Raw genomic sequence first — 13,660 nt, forward strand, 5'->3', positions numbered from 1 at the left:
GCTCCAGGGAAGCAGTACAGACAAAAGTGGATAAGTTCTGGGTGGATGTATCTTCCTGCACTAAGATACTCACAAAATAGTAGGTAGGGTGGCTAAAGCCTGGGTCTCCGTGGTTGAAGATGAAGTGACAACCCTTAAACTGCAGGTCTCTAGTTGCTCTCCACAATGGATACACTGGAAGAACGAAAAGAGGGTGCCGAAAGCAATTCCTGAGAAACAACCTGTGCCTCATTGGGTTCCCAGAGGGGGTTGAGACCTCCGGGACAGACTGCTTTCTGGAGCAATGGTTCTGTTCTTGTGTCCCATTGGATAAGCTGTCTCTTTGTTTTTTGGATGAGAGGGAGTATCGGGTCATGGCTAACAGGCCGCCTGTAATGGTTTCTCGCCCCATGATAGGCTGCATCTTCAACCACCACTATCGGAATGTCATCTTCAAGGAGGATCAAGATCTGCGCTTCAACACGAAGCTCATGGTCTTCAGACTACACCCGGGCGGTCCTGCCGCACAGATGCTTGTTTGAGGGTGTTCAACAAACTCCTGGCCCATCATATCCAATATATGCTCCTATTCTTGGTCCGTCTGAAAGTAATTTTCAACTCTTCCACCTATTTCTTGACATTCCCCAACAAGCATGGAAGTGGGCAATGGGGCAACGGTTACTCCGATCCACCAGAATTGAAGATGCACAAACTCTAGGACAGCTGGGTCTCCTAGAGCTCTCTCGAGTACCATGGGGGAAAGACAACCCACTCAAGCAGGGGCCGACCGAACCAGCACAGGAGACAAGGGTTACTGGCTAGGGCTCGACCAATCCACTCGCCCGCTCGCATTTGCGAGGTAGAATTAAGGAAGAGCTAATTTTAGGTCCTACTCACCCTTTCTGGCGAATAGGAAAACTAACAAACTTTTGTCCTCTGTCTTTGAAAACGTAGCAAATGTGACAAGATGAGATTTGAAGGCATTTTTATTGCTCACCAAGCTAATGAGCAATAAAGATGCCTTTAAATCTTGTCACATTTGCTCCGCTTTCAGAGACTGAGGTCAAGTAGGTTGCAGTTAGGTCAAGGTGATTTTTCAAGGTATTAGACCTACAGGACTAATACACTTATTCAGATTTTTCGAGCCCTGTGAGCTCATCTCCTACTGGGAGTGAATCAGAAGCTCTTGACCCAAAGGTGTCGCTCTCTGGCACCCCCACAATCTTTCAGACTCGAGATGGCGAACATGAGCCACTCACTTGACCCCCGCAGATGGAGAGGTGCAGAATAACCCTTTCATGGATGGCCAACCATTGCTACATAAGCTGTGAACTACTCTATTGCTGTATTACATGTCGTCTTTTTGGTTATGGGTTGGAGGGAGTGTTATCCTGTGTTCTTACGTTCTTTTGTTGTTTTATTGTGATAATCAGAAATTGCTGTCAGCTACCATGATCCTTCTATTGGGCAACAGGGAGCCTAAGATTTAATCCTGACACCCTACTAGTTTCTTTATATTTGAATGTTTGGCGACAGATGCTTCATAGTTAGGAGTATGTGTTGAGGGGGGCGGTGTGGTGGGATGGGTTAATGTTCTGTTTTCCTTTATTGTTCTGACTTTCTTTTGCAGGCACCAACAACAAATTTCCTCCACTGGGTCCACTCACATACAACATGCTCTATGGCTCCACTGAGTCTATCCCTATTTGGACCGGGAGGCCTCTCATGAGGAGAGTGGCCAGTACACCACTTTGCAGCCCTGCCACACATGGTAATGGTAATTTCCTGGAATGTAAACTATGTTCTTTATCGATAAGGGATTGCCTGTACTTTGTTATATAAAGCGGTTTCGCTAGGATGTGGTCATGCTCCACGAAACACATCTTTTAGGGTCCCACTGTCCCTTGCTCATCCGGTTTGGCTGTGACTTGAGTTTTTCATGCTTGTTTCTTCAGAGGTTCATGAGGGGTTGCGATCTTGCTGCACAAGGCCTTCCCAATGGCATTGTCCTCCTCCTACATTGACCTGCAGGGGAGGTACATAGAAACGGAGGGCACTCTAGAGACTAGACACCAGAACTTCTTATCTGCCTACGTTCCCCAACATATGTTGCACTGGACACTGCAGGCACCCCATGACCTTGTGGTGCCCCCGCTACTTGGACTATCTGATTGGTAGATGTGGTGTTTTTTTAACGCTTTCTCCGACCCCTTTCTGGATATTTCTGAGGCCCTTTGGCTGTGCCTAATTACACTCTCATCCCATTGTAGACCTACTCAAATGTCCTAAGCGATGCTTGAAGATTATGGAACCCCTCACGCTTGTACACTTACGTGTCAGCAGAGCATAAAATGGGTTCCAGACCTAGAGACCCTCACTGGTGAAGCTGCTGTGTTCTACAAATCCTGATTGAATCAGTCAGATTTTGCTCCCATCCATTGACTTCCTGCCCTGAGGCATCTCACATCACACACCCTTCATCTCTGTAATGGAAACTCTTCAGTCTACTTACGAGCTATGTGGCGCTTCAACGCCTGGCATCTAGTAGACCACGACTGTATTGACTTTATAGCGGAGGAACTCCAGATCTCATTTAAGCTAAACTGTAATACTGAGCCCTCTGCTGGAACCCCTATGGGTGTCCAGCAAACCCACCTCAAGGGGGTCTGACCAAGGGACATGTAAGTGGAAAGGAGATACGCCAACTGCTACAGGTAAGGGATTTTGAAGCCCAGATCCTATCTGGAGTGGTGGACTTGTGGCTGGGCCTCTGTGACATTGAGCGACAGTTGCAGGACCACCAGTCCATAGAGATAATCTGTTCTGGCCACCCTGAAGTAGATCTTCATAGAGGATGCTAGGCAGTGCGGGAGAGCATTGACCCAGCTGGTCTCCGAATATAGAGACCAATCTAGCAAGCTCTTATATTGTCCGGCAGCTTATGCGGCCTTGACTAGAACCGTACCGGCCATTCGAAATTCTCATGGAACGCTTCATGAAAGTATGCCTGAGGTAGCTCAGGTACTCGCGGTGTATCAAGACTTCTAAGTGGCAACCCCTCTTCCCCCACAGGAGCTGCATTTCCACTGCTAAAGGACATTCCCCCTACACTTGATTCCCTGCTGTCTCTGGCCCGAGAACTTGACCATCCGCTCACAACTGTGGACATAAACATAGCTATTTCAGATCTCAATTCGGGCGAGACCCCTGGCACAGACTGGTTCTCCGTGAAATTCCTTTAAAGCAACCTGGCCCGTTTGTTCCCTCACCTACTGGCCCTCTAAACTGAGGTGGCAGAGCATGGATCTTTCACCCCCAAACCTGGGCACTGCCATTATTTTTCAAGGCCAACCAACCGGCAGAATATTGCACCTCGTATATGCCCATCCCTCTCAAAAAAAGAAACATCAAAGTGTTTGCGGAAGTCCGAGTGATTACATTAAGTCAGAAACTGAGTTACCTAGTCCACCCAGAACAAATGTTGGCTCATGCTTGGCAGGATCCCCTGCTGTTGTGCACGGAGGGTACAACTCTCCCTGTCCCAGCTGTCCCGTTTGAGCAGCTCCCTGGTCTTCGTCCAAATTGACTTTGAAAAGGCCCTTTACACTGGGGCGTGGACCTTGGAAGCTGTGCTGAAGCATGCATGTTTTGGAACCTACTTCCTCAGACTCATCAGCCTACCATACAATTCCCTTGCATCCCAAGTTCAGGTAAACTGAGCCCTATCCCCCGCCCTTTTCAGTAGTCTGGGGCTCCAACCAGGGCTGTCATCTGTCTCCATTACTTACCCTAGTAATCTAACTCTTTGCACGTATTATCAGATGCAACACCCACATTTGGGTTGGCTTTAAGAGGAGGATCCTGAAAAGCGCAAAGCTCTGTAAGCGGATAACATCCTATTATTTCTGGCTGACCTGCAGTCTTTCAGCAACAGACGCCTCAACCCATATTGTGAAGCATGTGGTCTGCAGAAAAACATGAACAGGTCGCTGTTGGTACCAGTTGAAGACACAAGAGGACATTCTTGGCACCCTGCGATCTCGATATGTTGTCTCCTTCAAATATTTAGATCTCTAGATATTCTTCACTGCCAAGCCCTGGCCTGGACTCTTAGTTTTCAGCCCCTTATGATCACCCTGACTAGGTCCTGTGGAAATGGGGCCTCCTGCCTCTAATCGCTATAGGACGGGTAGCCTTATTTAAGAGGATGTGCATCTCACGCTTTTTGTATGTCATTGTGATCTTCCTCCAAGAGACAGAACGGGGCTGCCTGAGGACAGCCCTGTTGTGCCTCTTGGAGGAAGTTAGATGACTGAGACTGGAGAGAAACGTTATTGGGATGGCCACATTGTTGGGCAAACAAGATATCGTCCGTAACTGGAAGTTGCCGGAATCACGCCTTATTGTAAGGGTGGAGGGGGGTGGACTGGTGAGCCAGCCATGAGAAACCGATCGATGAGGTCCAGTTAGGCCACCGAAAGTATAAGATGTGCAGCTGGTGGCAGATGCATCATGAGCTGAATGTGTAACTATATGGATGATAATGTATCTACTATGTCTATATCTCTAATGCGTTTTTATGTATTCTTTTAGAATTATGTTTGTGAAATGCCAAAATCTTAACTTGGATGTAACAAAATAGGGCTTAGGGTTGGTACCCGTTTTGCCATTGGCTTGACAGGTAACACAGTTGTTGCAAAACTCCTTCACTTTCTGGTACATGTTTGGACAGTAGAAGTGGACAACTTTCCTACTCCAAGTCTTTGCCTGGCCAAGATGCCCAGCTAAGGGGATGTAATGGGCCAATGAGAGTGAGAACTCTGTATTGCTGAGGCGCCATCCCTCCTCCCAATGTTTTGTTGGAGCCTCTGACATATCATTGCTTAGGTCAAACTTATCTCTATTGACCCTTGTGATTGGTTTGACCACCACGCCATCACCATCCCCCTGCCTAGCACCCACGAGACATGAACAGCACAACCTGTGATTACCAAACGATGGGTTAGAGACACCAAGAACCTTGATCACGGGAAAGTGGCAGCACATTGTGAGACTTCCTCCACTATATCTGATATTCCTGATGACCTGGTTCAACGGATCCCTCAACAAGGAGAGGAGATACCTTCGCCAGACTGAACAAAACTGGAAACACCCATCAGCAACCCATCTAAAACTTCTCCGCCAGACCAGGAATTCCGACAATAAACAAAATCCTCAACTACAAAATAAGAATTCTTCTGAACAGAGCTTGCCGCCAAAAATCGACCTCGCAAGCTGTTTAACTTGGTCAAACACCAATCCAACAAACTAGCGAAAACCTCCAAACAAACACCTAAACCCCTAATATCAAGCGAGGAATTTTCATCCTTCTTCGGCAACAAAATCTCTGCCCTGTGAAATGAACTTAAATCCCTAGCTAACCATCAAAATCTGCCGGCTCTACCTCTTATCTCCGCGATGTCTTCCCATACCTCACACAAAAACCAAGCGCACTGGTCCAACTTTAAAATCTAACCACCTGTGTGCCTGTTGCCTTAGCCCAGCTGCCGCTGGAGGAAGTTGGAGGCCCTCCTCCACCTGCAGGCTACAACCTGCGCCTCATCCCTAGTGGCCAGTGGTAGGCCCTTGGTTGCTCACTGTTACTTTATTGCTTTTTGTTGTCATTGTTTATTTTGTCTTCGTTTCATTCCTCCTTTTTCCCCTCTTGCGCTATTCTGTGCCATGTGACCTCTTTTGCTTTCTGTACCCCTCCTTGTTCCTCACTCCAGTTTCCCGCCCGCTCTCATTTGTCTGCTCCCAGCTGCTCGTCCCACCCACCTCCCCCCTCTTATGGCGGGCGTGCCTAAGGCAAGCCCGTCTGCGCCTGGACCGCACCCAGCTACAGAATCCCTGGCCCCCACGAACGCCACGACACCAGATGCTGCTACGATAGCAGTACCCCTCCACGCACTCAACATCAGACGATCACACACCTGCTTCCTAGACGCCCGAAGCGCACCAAATACCCTTCTCCTGCCAGAACTGCAGCTTCAATAGCATTCGATCCGCTAATCCACCCACCAGGAAAGAACTCCACTACCTCAGATGCAATCTCCTCAACACCAGCAAACACTCTGTTGAACTCTGGGGGTACTTGACTCAACCTCCCCATATGTCGCCTTCCTGACGGAGACCTGGCTGAACCCCGCCTCGGCACCCAACATCGCCATAGCCATCCCGGACGGCTACAAGATAACCCGCAGGGACTGCACCAACGGAGCAGGAGGAGGAATCGCCATCGTCCACAGGAACACTCTCTTGATCAACACAGACACCCTCAGCACTGCCGAACACCTGTACTTCCAGATCCACACCGATTCCCAACACCCTCAGAGGAACCCTAGTCTACAGAGCCCTCGGACCTCGACCACAGTTCAGCGACTCCATTGCTAACCTAGTCAGTACACACACTCTCGCCTCCAGACTAAATCCTTCTCGGGTACCTGAACTTCCACCTCGAACAACGACGACTGCAATTCCACCACCGTGATCGACAACCTCGGACTCTAACAACTCGTCACAACACCTACCCGGTCCGCTGGCCACACGCTTGACCCCATCTTCTCCGCAAGTGCCCACTTCTCCTTCAACCACACGACCGAACTCCACTGGACCGACCATCGCAGCATCCACTTCACCTTCCGGAAACCCACCGCACCCACAGATCCCCCGCTGCTGCTGGATAAAAGTCACCAAAGACTAGCTAACCACCACCCTCGCCCGGAGCCCACCGACCCGCCCTGACACCACCGCCCGCAACCTTAGACAGTGGATCGACTGCGTCAACACCCTCTCCCCGATCAAGAAACCCTCCAACAAACACACCAACAATAAAGCCAGCTGGTTCCCTCAAGGCCTCCAAGCAAACCTTCCGAAACTAAGAGAAGAAATTGCTCCCTGAACAGACCCCGGACAGCCACACAGCCCACAAGAACGCCACCTGCAGACACCCATCACCTCATCAGATCCGCCAAAAGAGCCTCCTTCAAAGACCGCCTAGACAACAACGCACACAACAGCAAAGAGCTCTTCAGCATCGTGAAGGAACTCTCCAACCCCAGCTCCAACAATAACGACATCCCACCTTCGCTCGCTCACCAGCTCCCCATTAGAGACCCCCCCCCCCACTACAAGTGGTCCAGGAATCTGTTGCAGATCTGCACTACTTATCTAGAAGAAAGTCTCCCTCCTTTCCATCTCCCCAGACCTCTCTACCGCTGAACTCACAGCACATTACAACACAACAGTGCCCTCCATCTTAGATCAACTCGCCCCGTGAAATAAAAAAAACAGGAACATCCCTTCAAGAACATGGTTTAACAAGGACATTAAAGATGAAAGAAGGAAACTCTGAGCCTAAGAAACGGCTCTGGAGAAAGAACGCCTCCTCCACCCACTGTGAAAAGCTCAAATTAGCAAGAAGAGTACAAAAACCACATCACTAAAGGAAAAAACAACTTCTTTTTCAATGCGCTCGACAAGTTTAAAAAACAGACCAAGAGAACTATTTGACATAGTTAAAAAGCAAACCTCCAAACCGTCTAATTCCCTCGTCCATCCCTCTAAAGCCTTATGCGACAACTTCATCAACTTTTTCAACGACAATCGACAAGATCGAACTTTCCCTTGACATTAACCTACCTCCTCCAGGCAACAGCCTTATAACTATCTAATCCTCCTCCAGTAGGCTTCCTGCACGCACCTGTTCCGCCTTCGATCCCGTCTCGGAAACTGAGATTCTCAACTTAATCGCCTCATCGAAGGCCTCATCCCACAATATGGACCCTCTACCCTCCCAATTGGTCAAAGATCTGAAATTCGCCCTCGCTCCTATCTGGTGCGAAAACATAAACAGTTCCTTGAAAAACGGTACCATACCAGAATGCCTCAAGATCGGACAAGTTACCCCTCTCCTAAAAAAAACAGGCCTTGACTAAAAAGACTTGAACAACTTTAGACCGGTCTCCAATCTCCCCTTATTGGCCAAAATTTCTGGAAAAATGCGTGCTCCACCAACTGAATAAACAGAATGACATCATCAACCTGCTAGATCAACATCCATCATGTTTCAGAAAAGACTATAGCACCAAAACTGCAATCCTTAACATTGTCGACAACATCAGTCACTCTCTTGACTCAGACCACCGCTGTCTACTCATCCTCCTCGGTCTGTCAGCAGCATTCGACACAGTGGATCATAATCTTCTCATCAAGGCCCTCAAGGAGAGAGTTGGGGCTGAAGACCAGGTTCTACAATGGTTCTCATCCTTCTTCCAGAATCGTTCCCAGAGAGTCAAAATCAAGTCATACACCTCCGACCTTCTCCCTGTGAACAGAGGCGTCCCCCAAAGCTCTGTTCTCTCTGCAACTGTTCAATATCTACATGTTTTGCAGCGTGAATCTTTCTGGATTCACTATGCTGTGCATATTCTGCAATCTGGTGGTTGGGTCCGGAATCGTAGTCTTTTTTTTCTTCTTTTTTTTCGTAGCCCAGGTGGGCGTCGACGTCCCACCATTTGGTGTACGTTCGGTGACGTCGGAATGCTTCCGGTGGAAGCTCCCACCCTTGGGCCCCATCTTCAGATTCTTTTTTCCGCCGTTAGGTCTGGATCGTCGCGTGAAGCTCCAGAAGTTTTGGAGGAGAAAAATAAGTGAATTTCTTCAGGAAAAAACTCGAAGACCAGGAGGAGATCATCAGAGCCGGGACAGAGAATGCACACACAGGGGACCCCCTGAGCGCAGTAATGGACAACACACCATTTAAAACCTGCCGTAATTGCCACCACAAGTACGTGCAGAGAGACCAGCACCCGGTCTGCAACCTCTGTCTGCCTATCGACCACGGGAGCAAGGACTGCAACGCCTGCTCAGTCTTCACGCCGAAGAAGCTGAGGATTCGGGAAAAACCGCTCACCACACGATGCAGGGCAAGGGCAAGGCCCCATCGCTGTACGACCTGGGCCTCTCTGACGACTAGGACAACATCGCCGAAGGTCCAGATGTCTCCACGGTCGCAGAGACCGATAAGAAATCGTCAGACAAGGTAGGAGAGTCTACGACTCCGAAACCCTCGACAGGGCCTCGAAAACCTGAGGTTGACACTTGAAAATCAGAGTCTAGAGCCTCGAAGGGAGCACCGGCGTCAATCTTCGACCGAAGCTGCGGTCCCCGAAAAACAGCCCAGCGGATACTTCGAGAAGGACTCCCAGGCGGCAAAGACCAGCGAAAAACAAGGGTTGTCAAAGCAAGCTCCCGAAAAAGGGATCCTCGACCTCGAAAGAGCCGCTCCGACGTCGACGGGGCCGCCTAAGAGGGCGACCGAAACGCTCGACGCCGAGCAGGCCGCACAGATGGAGAGAAAGAAAAGAAGGCTCAAGGCAGAGATTCACAACATCATCCAGAGGAAGAAGGACTTCGAAGACAAAATTAAAAGCTTCAGGTTCCCCTCGAAGCCCACGACTGTCCTCAAAGAGATAGAAGAACACGAGGAGTTCGACGCCGAAGAGCTGCAGAAAACTCCGGAGCCCTCGGAGCAGGGAGAAGAGGAGGACCTCTATTACACAGAGGGTGATTATGGGGACCCGCGTTCGAGCTACGACTCTGGATCCTTGACGGCTTAGGACCAGGATTGGCAGGACATTGAGGCCGAAAACCCGGAGGAGGCTGTGGAGACATACCCCTCGAGGCCATCGCCGCCAGATGACATTGGGGCCTACTATGAGGTCGTCAAGAATGCTGCAGCAGCTTATGAAGCCAAATTGGAGGAGGAGAAGGCTAAGGCAGATTTCCTGCTCCCCGCACAGACAAAAAGCCACTTCCTGCCCATGCTCAAGAGTATTCTGGCGCAGGGCAAAGAGGCGTTCAGAGAACCAGCTACCTGCAGGTCCGTCTCGCCAAGGACGGAGAAGAAGTACAAGTTCTCCTCCCAGGATCCCCCTTACATCCAGGGGTCAGTTTCAGCAGACTCAATTATAGCCGCAACGGCCAGAAGAAGGGCCAACGTCCCAACAACATCTGGGCCACCATCTGACAAGGAAAGCAGGCGAATGGACCTAACAGGCAGAAAAATTGAGAGAAACGCAGCAATGCACTGAAGGATGGCAAACTCCAACGCCCTTCTCAACAGGCACCAGTACCAGCATTGGGACGAGATGAACCAATTGCTCAAACACATCCTAGAGGAACACCAGCAGAGAGCCGCTCACCTCGTGGAAGAGGGGAAAAGCAACGCAAACTCGTGCCTGAAGACCGCCTTGGACGGGGCAGAAATATCCAGCAGGCTGATGGCTATAGGAATCAGAGAGAAGGCAAGCCTGGCTCAGGATCTCAGGCTTCAAGACTGAGGTTCAAAACAACATCCTGAACACCCCTTTCAATAGAGAAATACTGTTCGGAGCCCCATTTGATGAGGAACTCACACAACTGAAGAAAGACCACAAGACGGCAAGGTCCATGGGGGTCCTGCAACTCAGGGGGATGAGAAGAGGCACTCCTACGCGGAGGCCGAACGAAAGGGGTGGAAACCAGCAAGGACAACCACACCAGGCGTTCCACCAGGGTCAACAAAGTGACAACCAGGGCCAGCAGAAGCAAAACTGGAACTACCAGAACAGGGGCCAGTCCTTTCGCGGCAGAGGAAACGGGCGGGCCAGAGAAGGAGAGGCTGTGAACAACCACCCTCTAAGTGACTTCACACAGGAAAAGGTGCCCACCCACTCAAACCCTCCGAGGGAAGAGCACGGAAAAGCAAAGAGGAGAGGGCTACACGGACAAGACACAAAAGAACATGTAACACCAGTAGGAGGCAGGCTGAGATTGTACCTCCGAGTGGAGGAAAATAACCACAGACAAGTGTATACTCCACATCATACAGTTCGGATATGGCATAGAGTTGGAAAAGAGACCACCAAACAGAAAGCCAAAGAAAAGAGAGCACTCAGGAAGGGAGCTGCATTTGCTCCAAGAGGAAGCTCAAGAACTCCTCCTCAAAGAGGCCTTTGAACCGGTCCCATTCAAAGAACGGAACAGGGGAGTGTACTCAAACTACTTCCTGGTGCCAAAAGTGGACGAAAGCCTAAGACCCATCCTGGATCTACGGTTTCTAAACAAATATGTAAAGACTAAAAAATTCAAGATGACGTCCCTACAAGAGGTCATCCCACAGATAAAGGTCGGGGACTTCTTATCCACCATAGACCTCAAAGATGCGTACCTTCACATCCCCATGAACAGGAAGCACAAGCACATGCTTTGATTCACAGTAAATTAGGATCACTACCAATTCAGAACCCTGGCATTCGGTCTAAAGTCCGCACCAAGGGTATTCACCAAATGCCTCGTAGCAGTGGCCGCACATCTGCGAAGAGAGGGGATACACGTGTACCCCTACCTCGACGGCTGGCTCGTAAAGGCAAGCTCTTACAAGACATGCAAAGATCATGCAGAACAGGTCACAAGAACGCTAGCAAGCCTGGGATTCTCCATACACTGGGGAAAATGCTCGATGGAACCGGAGCAAGTGAAGATCTTCCTGGGAGCTCAAATCAACACCGTCCAATGCAGGGTGTTAACCAGCGAGAAGAGACACTCAGCCTACTGAGGGAGAAATGTCACTACCAGAAGGGGCGAGCTCTGACAGCGAGGACAGTGAGCAAGATCTTGGCAATGGTGGCGTCATGCATACACCTGGTCCCCAATGTATGCCTGCAGATGAGACCACTCCAAGAGTGGCTGCAACAGCAACTCTCACAAGCTACAGGAAGTTGGGAGGATCTAGTGGTTGTAATGCACAAAGTGCAGGAAGAAATAAAGTGGTGGACCAAGGAAAGGATAACCATAGGAAAGCCTCTAACGCCACCGGACCCAACAGTGACCATCACCACAGACGCATCCCAGAAGGGATGAGGCTCACACATGAACAAGCTCAGAGTGAGGGGTCTATGGAGCCGATGGGATGCGGTCAAACACATCAATTTCCTGGAGCTGAAAACAGTGCTTGCCCTCAAGGCCTTTTAGAAACAACTGTACAACCAGAAGGTGCTGATACAGACAGACAACACCACAACAATGTTTTACATCAACTAGCAGGGGGGAACACAAGCTGTCAAGCTCGGCACAGGAGATCTGGAGATGGGCAACACCACTCAAAATAGACCTGCTAGCCATACACCTGCCAGGGAAGGACAATGTAGAAGCAGATTAGCTCAGCAGGTAAACTTCAGCATCCGACGAGTGGCAACTCCCCATACAGGAAACAGAGACACTATTCAGGAGGTGGGGCACTCCGACAATAGACCTGTTTGCAACACGCCAGAATGCAAAATTCCAGTACTTTGTATCCAGACAACCAGAGGCACTATCCCAAGGGAATGCCCTATGGATAAGCTGGTCAAAAACATTTGCCTACGCTTTCCCCCGATACCATTGATTCCCAGGGTTCTCAAAAAATGCATGACTAGCAACATGACGCTCATCCTGGTGGCACCACAATGGGCCAGGCAGACCTGGCACAGGGTCCACCCCACAAGTTCCCAAAAAGAAAAGACCTACTCTCCATGGAAAAGGGAGAAGTTCTACACCCAGAGCCGAAGGGCCTCAGCCTATCAGCTTGGCTCCTGAGGACTTGGAGTTTGCACATCTGAAACTACCAGAGAGCACCCTACGGGTGCTGCGAGAGGCAAGGAGGCCCAGCACACGCAAGTGCTATGGGGAAAAATAGAAAGGATTCACTCAATGGTGCTGCAAGAAAAAACTCCAGAGAAAGCTAACCAAGGAATCCACTGTGCTAAGATACCTCTCGCACCTAATAAGAGCCAAGCTAAGCTCATCCTCGCTTCTTTACATCTCAAGTAGTAAAAAGATTCCTGGTAGGGGCTAAGAGAATAGCGCCACCAAAAAGGATGCCGCCGCTGGCTTGGAACCTGAATGTGGTACTGACCGAGCTCATGAAAGCACCTTTGGAACCCATCCCCAAGGCATCACTGCAAATGCTGACAATGAAAGCGGCCTTTCAGGTAGCAATCATTCGCTACATAGGGTGAGCGAACTACAGGCACGAACACTGCAGGAACCCTACATCCAGATACACAGTGACAGGGTCGTGACGAGAACAGACCCGCACTTCATGCCAAAGGTGGTGTCAAGGTTCCACATGAATCGGAGTATTCAGATTCCTAGCTTCTTCCAGAACCCCACGACAAGCGCTGAGAGGGCGCTCCACACTCTAGACGCAAGAAAGGCAGTGATGCACTACATTGAAAGGACGAAGGATCACAGGAAGACAAAACAGTTCTTCGTGTCCTTCGCAAACAGTTACATGGGTAGACCAGTGACTAAGAACACTATAGCTCGATGGATCGCACAAACGATACAATTCTGCCACAAGCAAGCAGGCAGGAGCTAATAGGAGGGGCACAGGCCCACTGGACCAGGAAGAAAGGAGCAACAATTGCCTTTCTGGCCAACACACCAATTCAGGACATATGCCTGGCAGCAACATGGGCTTCAGTGCACACATTCACTAAGCACTATTGCGTGGATGTACATATGAACAAGTAGGACAAAGAGTGCTTCAACATATATTCAACAACCAACGCTCATCTTCCACCCAGCCGCCACAAAATTAACAAAACCGCTACAAAAT

At 49.8% G+C, this 13,660-nt stretch overlaps 1 long non-coding RNA gene across 1 annotated transcript in view; it reads left to right on the forward strand.

The window, feature by feature from the left end:
* LOC144819391 (uncharacterized) overlaps window positions 1-13,660 on the forward strand; it is a 75,961-nt gene that overhangs the window by 22,871 nt on the left and 39,430 nt on the right. Inside the window, exon 2 of the long non-coding RNA XR_013607336.1 lies at window positions 1,610-1,750. This is a non-coding gene — a long non-coding RNA (uncharacterized LOC144819391). The remainder of the gene's footprint in view (window positions 1-1,609; window positions 1,751-13,660) is intronic.

The sequence above is a fragment of the Lissotriton helveticus genome, chromosome 2_1 (assembly GCF_964261635.1).
Source record: "Lissotriton helveticus chromosome 2_1, aLisHel1.1, whole genome shotgun sequence".
Classification (NCBI taxonomy): domain Eukaryota; kingdom Metazoa; phylum Chordata; class Amphibia; order Caudata; family Salamandridae; genus Lissotriton; species Lissotriton helveticus.